Here is a 12253-nt window from a genome sequence, read left to right on the forward strand (position 1 = left end):
CCAAAGAACCTAGATAACTTGGAAAAGATCTGCATGGAGGAGTGGGCCAAGATAACTCCAGAGACCTGTGCCGGCTGATCAGGTCTTATAAAAGACGATTATTAGCTGTAATTGCAAACAAGGGTTATTCCACAAAATATTAAACCTAGGGGTTGAATAATAATTGACCTACACTTTTATGTTGAAAATTTATTAAAATTTAACTGAGCAACATAACTTGTTGGTTTGTAAGATTTATGCATCTGTTAATAAATCCTGCTCTTGTTTGAAGTTTGCAGGCTGTAACTTATTTGCATCTTATCAAACCTGCTAAATCTGCAGGGGGTTGAATACTACTTGTAGGCACTGTAAATACAAAATTAGTGCAGAAAGTACATGAGTACATCTCTTACAGGATAGAGCTGGAGGAAACACATCCTGAGGAACATCGGGATCTTCTTGGTTAGAGTCCTGTGGGAGAAGAGGACGGGGACATCTCTTTGGTGTTGTCCTCTTACTGGATAGAACTGGAGGAGACACATACAGGGACTGAATTAATTCCTTACATACAGATAATTATAGGCCGTGTGTATTTAGTCCTGTCTATTACCTGGTGATGTGAGGGTCTGGGGAACCTCCATCATGACGTCCTTGTACAGATCTTTGTGTCCTTCTAAATACTCCCACTCCTCCATGGAGAAATAGACAGTGACGTCCTGACACCTTATAGGAACCTGACACATACAATGATACCGTCACCCCCGATCCCTTCATAGCGTTACTGTATAATGTCCCAGCATTCCCAGCAGTGTCACCTCTCCAGTCAGCAGCTCAATCATCTTGTAGGTGAGTTCTAGGATCTTCTGGTCATTGATGTCTTCATGTATCGGGGGGTGAGGTGGAGGCCCTGTGATTGGGCTCAGGGGTCTTTGCCATCCCTCAGACACAGGGGCCTGACAGCGCTCACTAGAGGTCTTCTTCACTACTGTGTAATCCTGGTTATAGAGAGACACAGTAATAAATCTCACTACAGACATTTCCAAAGTCCTCACCTCTCCAGTTCTGTCCATCTGTTATTCCCATAGATAAGAATGATGTAATGTGACGTCATCAGAATCTCTCACCTCTCCAGTAAGCCGGAAGAGGATCTCTAGGGTGATGTGTAATATCCTCTCTGCCATCTTGTTCTTCTCCATATCCATCCGTCACGGGGCAATCAGGAGAATACTCTTATATAGAAGATCTCCACTGAGAGGATCCGATATTATAAGGACCTAAATGGAAAAGATATTGGCCGATATGTAAAATACTGCAGATAATAATGGAGGTAAGATATCATTTGAGTAGGAAACAAATTTCTACATGAAATGTGCTGCATGTGGGTGGAGACGCGATCTGCCCAATTAATGACTTCAAATTAAGTTTATGTCAAGTTCAGGTTCTAGTTTCACCAAACACATTTAGCAATGCTTAATAAAAACAGACTTCAAGAAACAGTCTCCTTATTAACCTATGGTAGATAAAGGTTTACCTGCCTGTCAAGCTTCACACACCTCAGCGCCCCTGTAGGGAGGACAGAACAAGGGCCTATATTTTAAGTATATGTGTCGCCCTGGGCAAGCCAGGGGTCACAGGTCACAACACCACCACACCCCACATCCCAGGTAGGCACACCTAAGCTGAACCAAAAATCCTTGTTGCCTTCCTCCAGGAGTCTGATGATGCACACCAGGGGGTGGGCCAGGCGGTTGGCTCCGCCCACCAAGGAGCTCACAGTTCTGGAGGCAGGAAGTTATCAGGCAGAAAGCTCAGGGAGGAGGAAGTGGAAGGAGTGGAGGAGTAGCCCAGGCAGGGCTAGAGTAAACAAAGAAGTGAAAGTGAAGGAAAGAAAAGTGGAAAAGGAGGAAAGCAAGAAGTGGTGACAGAGCAGAGAGTGTGCCAAGCCTGAGAGCCCAGCTTTGTGTAGGGCTAGAACAGCAAGGTCAGCGACAGCGGTGACTGTCCGGAGGGGGACCGTTTGGAAGTTCCTGGAAGGACCCCGTTGGCTGTGTGCCCGGTGGTCTGGAGCAGTGTTCCGAAGGACAGTCAGCACCAGGGCAGGGGCCTCTCGGACCCCGGCAAGGCTAGGAGTCGCCAAATTTGCCGAATCCGTCAGTGAAGGAGACGTAGATTCCCCCAACAACCAAGTCCCGATTGAAGGCAACAGTCCAACCTGTACAACAGAGGCACCGCCACCGCCAGGGCACCAGTCTCTGAGGGCCAGCGCCTGCGGGCAAAGTGTAGTGCTCCTCCGGCCCAGCTTGAAGCCGGGGAGCGGGTTACCGGTGGGGACCCATCGCAACCAACCGTACTTACAGGTGCAAGGAAGAGAGACATCACCATCATTTACCGGGGAAGCAAAGCAGCCGTCTGTGGGACCGTCCTACCAGCCGTTTGGTTTACCGTACAAACTGTGTCCAAGTCTCAGGCTGAGTGAGTACCACAGTGCCGCAAGGCACAGCGCTGTCCCCGCGTCCCTGCGCCCACCAAGCCCTGCACCTCCCAAGCCATCACCGGGCCCCGGGATCACCAACCCCTACCCACGGAGGGGCAACACAACACCTGGCTGCTCCCCATCACCATCCCCGGGATCCCCGCATTGAGCAGCGGTGGTGCTACACATCACCACAACCGTGGGTGGCGTCACGGACATTATCCCAACATCCCAAAACCCCCTTTCACTCACGGGCGAGGAGTGCCGCTCGAGAAACCCCGGGATCCGGCCCACCGCTCGAGCCACCACTGAGCAGCTGCCGGACCCGAGCAGAAGGGGTGAGCGCGGTGTGCTGACACCCTCCTCCCCGCCCGCGACAACTTGGCGTCACGAACAGGATCTTACCGCTCTGCCGTCTGGTAGCGGTGCGCCTTGTTACCGCCGGAGGTATCCGGCAGAAAAATTTCAGAAGCCGCCATCTTTGGCGCGAAAAGTTCCCGCTCGAGCGTCTTCTCGAGCAGTAGAGGCGCGAAGGCCAGAACCCCGCCCCGAGAGAGGAGGGGCCGGAAAGAGCTAAGGGGGACGGAAACAAGATGTCTGCGCCCGACGGAGCCGTTGGAGGAGCGGTGGTCGCAGCCGCAGCGGCACCCGCGGATGGGAATGGGCCTGCCCAGGTCCCAGCCGTACCGGCGGGAGGTGCCGCGGCCCCCGCGCTCGCTCAGGTCATGCCGTTTTCCTTGCCCTATGCGCCCGGAGCTGCCTGGCTACCGCAGTATGATGGGAAACCGGATGCCCTACAGGCCTTCCGGAAAAAGCTTAACCCGTTGCTAGAGCTGTACCCCCTGACTGATAAGCAACGTGCAGCGATAGTGCTAGGCCAGTTAACCGGTGCGGCGGAGCAGGAAGCGGAGACCTGGGCCGAGGGGGACCGGCTCTCTGTAGCGACCATCTTTGAGAAGCTACAGACTGCCTTTGAGACCCGGACTGAAGCCGAGCTGAGGATGCAGTTTTACCAGTGCCGGCAGCGAGCTGGGGATAGCATTCGGGACTATGCTCTACGTCTGCAGACCGCCCTCCGCACGCTGAAGCGGGTGAACCCTATTAATGAGGTGGATAGCAACAAGATGTTAGTGGAGCAATTTGCGCAGGGGATGAGGTCCCCTGAGGATCGTAAACAACTCCGGCTGTGGGCCCTGGAACACCCTGATGTGGACTTTGCTGTGTTAAAGGAGCGGGCTATCAAAGCACTACAGCCCCCAGCTGCTGAAGTTCTGGAACCCGTCCCGTGGCCCGTCGAGACAGCTCCCGTTGTGGCGGCCCCAGCCAAACCAACCTCCTTAATACCTGCAGCCTCGAGCAGCACAGTGGAAGAACTGGCAGCCCAGGTCCGTCGCCTGGACGGAGACCTTGCCAAGATCCTTGCTGCGCTACAACCTCTGACCAGATCTCAGCCTCCAGCACAGATACAGCTTGCTGACAGTCCTGAAGATGTTCCCTGGATGCAGCGGAGAAGCGCTAACAACCCGCGGAGCAGACCTCCAATCTGCTACAAGTGCCGTAAGCCGGGCCATTATTACCGACAGTGCCCGTTAAACGAGCAACCCCTGGGGCCCCGGGCCAATCCTCAGGAGTAGAACACCGTGGCCCCCCGGACTGGCGAGACCGATATGTCGGGGCCCGCCCCATCATCCCCGTGGCTGTGGACGGCATACCAGTGATGGCTCTCTTGGACACTGGATCACAGGTAACTACCATACCGTACACGTTGTATCAGCGATATTGGGCCACAGACGAGCTGGCGCCGCCAGACAATAGTATAAATTTGATTGCCGCTAATGGACTTCCATTGACCCAGGTGGGGTATAAACAGGTGGCTATGACAGTGGGGCAAGCTGAACTGCAGCACCAGGGTATGATTGTGATCATGAATGAACCTAGTGATCATAACCCGAAAATAGTGCTGGGAACCAATGTGATGGAACATTGCATAGCTGATGTGTTGAACCTATTGCAACAGCTAGCCGCCACGGCGGCGGGGAGCCGGCAGAGGGCTGTGCAGCGTGAGATCCGCGCCCTGATGTACCGCCAGCATGTAAGCTCAACCGGAGGGGAGATTGGTGGAGTGCGAGTGATGGATGTTGCTCCATTGACTGTGCCCCCTAGGAGTGAAATGATGATCTGGTGTAGGGCCTCAGGGGCGTGACTACCCTGCGATGATGGAGCCCATGCCTTCCGAGCACTGGCCCACTGTAGTAGCCGCCCGAGGGGTGGTAGATGTGAAGAAAGGGAGAGTGCCTGTGAGAGTGTTGAACTGTGGGGAGGAAGAAGTCAGGCTCCCCCGGTATGCCACCATCGCCAAGCTGCTCACCCTGGACCCTCACACTATCCAGGAAGCCAGTCCATCCACACTCCCACCTACCACCAGCACTTCCCCACCCCAGGGGGACACCAAGGAGTGGCACCAACAGCTACATGTGGGCACTGATGATACCCCTACACATCACAGGGCAGGGGTACACAGGGTGGTGCAGGAGTACGAACAGGTTTTCAGTAAGCACCCCCTAGACTTTGGGCAGATCAAGGGGGTCCAACACCACATTCCCACGGGTGACCATCCCCCTATCAAAGAGAGGTATAGACCTATTCCCCCTGCACATTACCAGTGTGCCAAAGATATGTTGAAAAATATGAAGGAGGCAGGGGTTATTCGGGACAGTTGTAGTCCCTGGGCCGCTCCGTTGGTACTGGTCAAGAAGAAGGATGGTACCATGCGGATGTGTGTGGACTACCGGAAGATCAACCAGATAACCCATAAAGATGCCTATCCATTGCCTCGTATTGAAGAATCTTTGGCTGCACTAAGAACTGCAAACTACTTCTCGACCCTTGACCTCACCAGCGGATACTGGCAAGTGGCCGTGGCCCCAGAGGACCGGGAGAAGACCGCCTTCACCACCCCGATGGGGCTCTGCGAATTCAATAGCATGCCGTTTGGGCTGTGCAATGCCCCCGGGACCTTCCAACGGCTGATGGAGTGCTGTCTGGGACATTTAAACTTCGAGACCGTCCTGCTGTATTTGGATGATGTGATTGTTTATTCCCAGACGTATGAAGCCCATCTGGACCACCTGGCCGAGGTGTTCGCGTCCCTTGCCAAGTACGGGATGAAGTTGAAGCCCTCAAAATGCCACCTGCTGAAACCCAGGGTGCAATATCTAGGGCACGTGGTGAGTGCGGATGGTGTCGCCCCCGACCCTGAGAAGATCACTGCCATCCAAAGCTGGCCGAGGCCCACTACAGTGAGAGAAGTAAGGCAGTTTCTGGGTCTGGTGGGGTACGATCGGCACTTTATAAAGGGGTACACGAAGATGGCCGCCCCCATGCAAGATCTCCTCGTGGGACAGACCAAAGGTGGCAAACCCGTCGGAGCCCCACTGTCGTGGGAGGACAAGCATGAGGAGTCCTTTTGCCAGCTGAAGGCGGCCCTGACCGGAGAAGAGGTCCTGGCGTACCCTGACTACGGGCGCCCATTCATCCTCCACACGGACGCCAGTAACGTGGGGCTAGGAGCGGTCCTCTCCCAGGTTCAGGATGGAAAGGAGAAGGTGATTGCCTACGCCAGCCGAAAACTCCGGCCGACTGAAAGGAACCCTGAGAACTATACTCTTTCAAGCTCGAGCTACTGGCGTTGGTGTGGGCTATCACGGAGCGGTTCCGGCACTATTTGGCGGCAGCAAAGTTCACCGCATTCACGGACAACAATCCGCTGACTCACCTGAACACGGCCAAGTTGGGCGCGCTGGAGCAGCGGTGGGTAGCCCGGTTAGCCAACTATGATTTCACCATAAAGTACCGAGCTGGTCGTGTCAACATCAATGCAGATGCACTCTCCCGGATGCCCCATTTGTCAGAAGAGGGGTGTGAGGATGACGACCTCGAGGAGATTGAGCTGCCTGCGTTTCACCAGCCGCCTACTGAGAGGGTACAAGTATGTCAGCAAAGGGTGGATCTGGACCCGCGGCCCAGTCAAGAGTGGCAGAACGCCCAGGACCAAGCGCCGGCTGTCCGCCTTGTCAAGACTCTGGTGGAACAGGGCGCCATGGGAATGGACCCTAGCGCTCCAGCCGAAGCCCAACGCTTGTGGAAAGAACGAAAACGGCTCTACCTACACCAAGGGAGGCTGTGCCGTGAGCTGATCAACCCAAAAACCCATGAGAAAATATGCCAGTTGATCGTTCCTCAAGCTGAGGTCGCTACTGTCCTGCGGGCATACCATGATGGTGCTGGCCACTTCGGGTGGAAAAAGCTGGAGATGCTGTTGAGGGAGCGGTTCTATTGGAGTGGGATGCGGGAATCGGTGGAAGCCTGGTGCCGAGAGTGCGGTCCTTGTACACTGAGGAGAAAGGACGAGACTAGCCAGAGGGCACCATTACATCCCATCGTTACCCATCAGCCGCTGGAGCTGGTCGCCCTGGACCATGTCAAGCTCACCCCTAGCCGAAGTGGGTACACCTATGCATTGACCATGGTAGACCACTATTCAAGATTTATGGTGGTCGTCCCCGTTAAGGACCTAACTGGTCGAACCGCTGCTCGAGCGTTCCAGGCTTATTTCTGCCGACCCCACGGGTACCCCGAGAAGGTGCTGACAGACCAAGGCCCGGCTTTTGAAGCAGAAGTGTTTCACGAATTCTGCCAGTTGTACGGCTGCAAGAAGATTCGGACCACCCCGTACCACGCCCAAACCAACGGCATGTGCGAGAAAATGAACCACTTGGTCCTGGGACTCCTCAAGACGCTGCCGCTGGAAGAACGGAACATGTGGCCGGAAAAGTTGCCCGACTTGGTCGACATGTACAATAATATCCCGTCCAGCTCGACGAAGTGCACCCCAGCGTATCTGATGAGGGCTCGGCCTGGCCGCCTGCCGGTGGATCTGGAGATGGGGTTGGAGGCCCCGGAAGCACTCCCTTCAACGGCAGAGTGGGAAAGTCGGAGGAGGGCACAGTACCGGCAAATCCAGGAGTATGTGGAGAAAAACCTCAGTCGAAGTCGAGAACAGCAAGAGCACCGGTTCAATCAGAAGGCGCCCGCAAGTCCTTTCCAGCCAGGAGATGTGGTGCTGAAACGAAAGAGAAAAGCCCACAAGCTGGATGATCAGTGGGAGCAAGTCCCTTACGTCATACAACCCACCGAATGGGGAGATGGGAAGACCTACCAGATCAGTCGTGACCAAGGGGGCACCCTGGCCACAGTTTCCCGGGACCATCTAAAAAAATGCCCCCCAGCGTTGAAGGCAGAGGCTGAAGTACCGGTTCCTCCACCAGTGGAGAAGGCAGCAGAGGTAATCCACACTGTAATGAGTGACTTCCCAGCAAACTGGCCTACACAGAACGGCGCGGTGATCCTTCCAGTGATACTGTTCCCACAACCCGTGGATGAAGAAGTAGTGGAAGCGGTCAACCGTGAGCCAGAACCAATGCCAGTGCCCAGGGATGAACCTGCACCCAGCCCCCCTGCACCTCCGCCTGCTCCACACTATAGCAGGGAGGAGGAACCGATTGTTCCCTCTACCCCACTATCTAGCACCACTGACACCGGGCTCCGAAGGTCCACCCGTTCCAACCTAGGTAGGCCCCCACTTAGGTACAGGGAGACCGTTCTATGAGTAAAAGGGGTCCGCAAATGTAAAGGAGTGGTTGTTTGTTTGCAAAGTTTGAAAGTTGAAAATGATAAATGAAAATGATAATTATCCGAGTTTTCACCTGATTCACCGTGTGATTGTAACCGGCTGAAGCCGGCACCGTTGTCCCCGTGGGGACCGTTTAAAAATGCATGGGAACTATCCATGGACAAGCCCGTGAACTTTGCAGGGCAACCACAAACGTTAGTGGCTTGTAAATATGTTGGGTACCGTTACCGTTTCCGCATGCCGCCTCCGGAGAGGCAGGTTGGAGGGAGGGCCCTGAGCAGAGCAGGCCAGGGCCCAGCCACCAAAGGAACCGGTGGCTACCCTCTGGAGGGAAGGACAGATCCCGCTCGGGTACCGTGTGCTGGACTGTGGGTCAAGGGGTGCTGCATGGGTTTTAGGGGCAGCATCAGGGCCAGGTTACTTGGGTGGGAGAGAGCGGAAACCGTGACCGTATACCGTTGAAACGTTAAAAGTAAATGTGCCTCCCGTCTTGGGAAGAAGTTATTAAAAATGTGAATATTGTTTGTTTAACCCTGTTATCCCCTTTTTACAGAAAAATAAAACCGGTGTAGGACGGCAGCCCGCGGACGGTCTGCATTTTGCTAAGGGGGAATGTGTCGCCCTGGGCAAGCCAGGGGTCACAGGTCACAACACCACCACACCCCACATCCCAGGTAGGCACACCTAAGCTGAACCAAAAATCCTTGTTGCCTTCCTCCAGGAGTCTGATGATGCACACCAGGGGGTGGGCCAGGCGGTTGGCTCCGCCCACCAAGGAGCTCACAGTTCTGGAGGCAGGAAGTTATCAGGCAGAAAGCTCAGGGAGGAGGAAGTGGAAGGAGTGGAGGAGTAGCCCAGGCAGGGCTAGAGTAAACAAAGAAGTGAAAGTGAAGGAAAGAAAAGTGGAAAAGGAGGAAAGCAAGAAGTGGTGACAGAGCAGAGAGTGTGCCAAGCCTGAGAGCCCAGCTTTGTGTAGGGCTAGAACAGCAAGGTCAGCGACGGCGGTGACTGTCCGGAGGGGGACCGTTTGGAAGTTCCTGGAAGGACCCCGTTGGCTGTGTGCCCGGTGGTCTGGAGCAGTGTTCCGAAGGACAGTCAGCACCAGGGCAGGGGCCTCTCGGACCCCGGCAAGGCTAGGAGTCGCCAAATTTGCCGAATCCGTCAGTGAAGGGGACGTAGATTCCCCCAACAACCAAGTCCCGATTGAAGGCAACAGTCCAACCTGTACAACAGAGGCACCGCCACCGCCAGGGCACCAGTCTCTGAGGGCCAGCGCCTGCGGGCAAAGTGTAGTGCTCCTCCGGCCCAGCTTGAAGCCGGGGAGCGGGTTACCGGTGGGGACCCATCGCAACCAACCGTACATACAGGTGCAAGGAAGAGAGACATCACCGTCACCTACCGGGGAAGCAAAGCAGCCGTCTGTGGGACCGTCCTACCAGCCGTTTGGTTTACCGTACAAACTGTGTCCAAGTCTCAGGCTGAGTGAGTACCACAGTGCCGCAAGGCACAGCGCTGTCCCCGCGTCCCTGCGCCCACCAAGCCCTGCACCTCCCAAGCCATCACCGGGCCCCGGGATCACCAACCCCTACCCACGGAGGGGCAACACAACACCTGGCTGCTCCCCATCACCATCCCCGGGATCCCCGCATTGAGCAGCGGTGGTGCTACACATCACCACAACCGTGGGTGGCGTCACGGACATTATCCCAACATCCCAAAACCCCCTTTCACTCACGGGCGAGGAGTGCCGCTCGAGAAACCCCGGGATCCGGCCCACCGCTCGAGCCACCACTGAGCAGCTGCCGGACCCGAGCAGAAGGGGTGAGCGCGGTGTGCTGACACCCTCCTCCCCGCCCGCGACATATACTCAAAAAAGCCCCCAAAATCCTACTAGGGCTTATTTTCAGGGTTTCATGGAAACAGGGTAGAAAAAGCTGATGGTGCCTTCTCCCCCATACACAGAGGTTATGTGGTAACTGCTGAGTAGAGATGAGCCACCCCCCTAGAGTTCGAGTTTGGTTCGGTTTGTCGAGCGGTGCCCCGTTCGACGAACCGTTCAACGAACCGTTCGACCCTCTTAGGAAACAATGGGAGGCAATAACAAACACCTAAAAACACCTGGAAAACACCCTCAAAGGTGTCCAAAAGGTGACAAACAACTCCCAAGAAAACACAAACACATGGGAAACTGACAAGGACATATACTCCTGTGAAAACAAAACAGCTGGACAAGGAAAAAGAGGACGAGGCACAGATATAGGCATGGCATGCCCTTCTAAAATCATGTAAAACACAGCAAGCGGACTCCAAGCAGAGTCTAATATTATTCCAAAAATTGGGCCACACAGACACCCCTTCAGTGGCAGCACTTGTGCCCCTGTTGTACACTAAACAGGTAGATTTGCATCAAGCACATTCAAAAATACGCCAGCCTTAGCTGTCCCCAGGATGACACAGGCCTAAGTATCAAAGTCTTTGCTGAACCATGACTTGTTCATCTTGGCTTGTTTTTAAAAACACAGCAAGGGTAAAGGTGGTGTCACACACAGCGACGACGACAACGACGTCGCTGCTACGTCACCATTTTCTGTGACGTTGCAGCGATGTCCCGTCGCTGTCGCTGTGTGTGACATCCAGCAATGAGCTGGCCCCTGCTGTGAGGTAGTTGCTCATTGCTGAATGTCCTGCTTCATTTTTTCGTCGTCGCTCTCCCGCTGTGAAGCACACATCGCTGTGTGTGACAGCAAGAGAGCGACGAAATGAAGCGAGCAGGGAGCAGGAGCCGGCGTCTGGCAGCTGCGGAAAGCTGTAACCACTGTAAACATCGGGTAACAAAGGGAAGACCTTTCCCTGGTTACCCGATATTTACCTTCGTTACCAGCCTCCGCCGCTCTTGCTGCTAGTGCCGGCTCCTGCTCTGTGCACATGTAGCTGCAGTACGCATCGGGTAATTAACCCTATGTGTACTGTAGCTAGGAGAGCAAGGAGCCAGCACTAAGCAGTGTGCGCGGCTCCCTGCTCTCTGCACATGTAGCGACGTTATGATCGCTGCTGCGTCGCTGTGTTTGACAGCTAAGCAGCGATCATAACAGCGACTTACAAGGTCGCTGTTACGTCACAGAAAATGGTGACGTAACAGCAATGTCATTGTCGCTGTCGCTATGTGTGAACCCAGCTTTACTCCAAGCGGAGTCTCCCTTTTTTCCAAAAATTGGGTCCCACAGACACCACTTCAGTGGCAGCACTTGTGCCCCATTTGCCAACTTGACAGGTACATTTGCATCAAGCACATTCCAAAATACGCCAGCCTTAGCTGTCCCCAGGATGACACCGGGGTAGGTAGCAAAGTCTTTGCTGAACCCAGATCTGTTCATCTTGGATCATTTTTAAAAGCAATGCAAGCAAACGGACTACAAGCACAGTTTCCTTTATTTCCAAAAATTGGGCCCCACAGACAGCCCTTCAGTGGCAGCACTTGTGCCCCAGTTGTAAACTTCACAGGTCGATTTGCATCAAGCACATTCAAAAATACGCCAGCCTTAGCTGTCCCCAGGATGACACCAGCCTAGGTAGCAAAGTCTTTGCTGAACCATGACTTGTTCATCTTGGCTCGTTTTTAAAAACACAGCAGGGGGGACTCCAAGCAGAGTCGCACCTTTTTTCCAAAAATTGGGCCCCACAGACACCACTTCAGTGGCATCACTTGTGCCCCAGTTGCAAACTTGACAGGTACATTTGCATCAAGCACATTCCAAAATACGCCAGCCTTAGGCTACATGCGCACGCTGCTTTTTTTGCTGCTTTTTTGGCTGCAGTTTTGTCAGCAGAACTTTCTGACATTTGACTTCCCAGCAAAGTCTATGAGAAGTCAGATTTGTCATGCGCACACTGCAGTTTATTTGTCAGCGTTTTTTTTGTCAAAAGTTTGTGACAAAAAAAATGCAGCATGTTCATTCTTCCTGCGTTTTTGTCAACATTTGTCACCCATTCAAATCAATGAGGGCATCAAAAACGCAGGAAAAATGCATGCTATCAAAAGTGGTGCATTTTACCTGCATTTTTGGTACCAAAAACGCAGGTGATTTGTCAGGAAGTGAGGTAACAGGCAA

The 12253-nt window shown here is 54.0% G+C and overlaps 1 long non-coding RNA gene and 1 pseudogene across 1 annotated transcript; both read right to left on the reverse strand.

The window, feature by feature from the left end:
- LOC142258962 (uncharacterized) overlaps positions 1 to 12253 on the reverse strand; it is a 95980-nt pseudogene that overhangs the window by 4506 nt on the left and 79221 nt on the right.
- Positions 426 to 877, reverse strand: LOC142258964 (uncharacterized). The gene is made up of 3 exons (XR_012727916.1): positions 795 to 877; positions 590 to 713; positions 426 to 506 (listed from the first exon to the last, which is right to left on the reverse strand). It is a non-coding gene; the product is annotated as an uncharacterized LOC142258964 (long non-coding RNA).

The sequence above is a fragment of the Anomaloglossus baeobatrachus genome (genome assembly GCF_048569485.1).
Source record: "Anomaloglossus baeobatrachus isolate aAnoBae1 chromosome 5 unlocalized genomic scaffold, aAnoBae1.hap1 SUPER_5_unloc_2, whole genome shotgun sequence".
Lineage (NCBI taxonomy): Eukaryota > Metazoa > Chordata > Amphibia > Anura > Aromobatidae > Anomaloglossus > Anomaloglossus baeobatrachus.